The sequence below is a fragment of the Corvus brachyrhynchos genome, unplaced genomic scaffold (assembly GCF_000691975.1).
Source record: "Corvus brachyrhynchos isolate BGI_N302 unplaced genomic scaffold, ASM69197v1 scaffold150, whole genome shotgun sequence".
Taxonomy (NCBI): Eukaryota; Metazoa; Chordata; class Aves; order Passeriformes; family Corvidae; genus Corvus; species Corvus brachyrhynchos.
The window spans coordinates 1,741,495-1,742,460 of record NW_008236162.1 but is presented as its reverse complement, the minus strand read 5'-3'; positions in this window follow the sequence as shown (position 1 = coordinate 1,742,460).

Sequence of the window (966 nt, the reverse complement as noted above, 5' to 3'; positions counted from 1 at the left end):
AGCGTCCCTGAGCTGGGATTGCCCGGCTGGGGGTGGTCCTGGCGGGGACCACAGCTGGGTTTGATCCCTAAAATCCAGGGTTTTGGACGCTTGGAACCTTTGGGAATGAGCGTGTCCGAGCCCTTCAGAGGGAACAGCAGAAAATCAACATTTTCTTGATTTCTGCACCTCCACCACCGCTTCCATCTCTCAGATCCTCCCGTTCCGAGGCCGTTCCCTCTCCTTTCGCTTTTTTCTCCCCCTAATTCCCTTCCTGCTCCATTTCATTCCGGATCCTTCCGCTCTGCCTCCGGAGCTGCCTCATTTCTCATTTCAAATCACGAAGCCTCTTGAGAAGCTCCCCGTGCTCCCAATCAACCTCTGGAATGTTCTGTCTGATCAGAGGGGTCAGGAGCGGTCCCCCCCCCCCAGCCGTGACGGTGGCTTTGGGGAGGATCAGGTTTTGATCCCCGCCTGATTAAGCCCGGCTCATCCCCTCCGGGAATCCCAGACGCCCTCAGCTCCCCGGCACGGCAGGAAAGCGTCTCCCCCTCCCCGGCAAACGGCAACAAAGGGAGAAATCAGCCAGCGCTAATTACAGAGCGCCGCTAATTATCAAACAGAGCCCAGGACAGCGGGATCAGCCTGGGAGGGGAGCGGGGGACTTCGGGATTTTTCTAGGGAAGCACTGACAGGACCCAACACCATCCACGACATCTCCCCGTGCGACAGCGAGGAGGATTTTGGGCCAATCCAAAACAACCTTGGGGTTTTTCAGCCTGATTTAGAGAAGGAATTGTTGGTCTGAGATGGGGACGATCATCTGGAACCCCTCAAACGACTGATTTTAATCCGAACGCTGCTGTAATATTTATAATTAATATTTTATAATTAATATTTATAATTAATAGTTATAATTAATATTTATAATTCAGGGTGTTGTGTGGTACTTGGGACTCCTGGCTTGGCGGCAGGAGGGAATTGGAG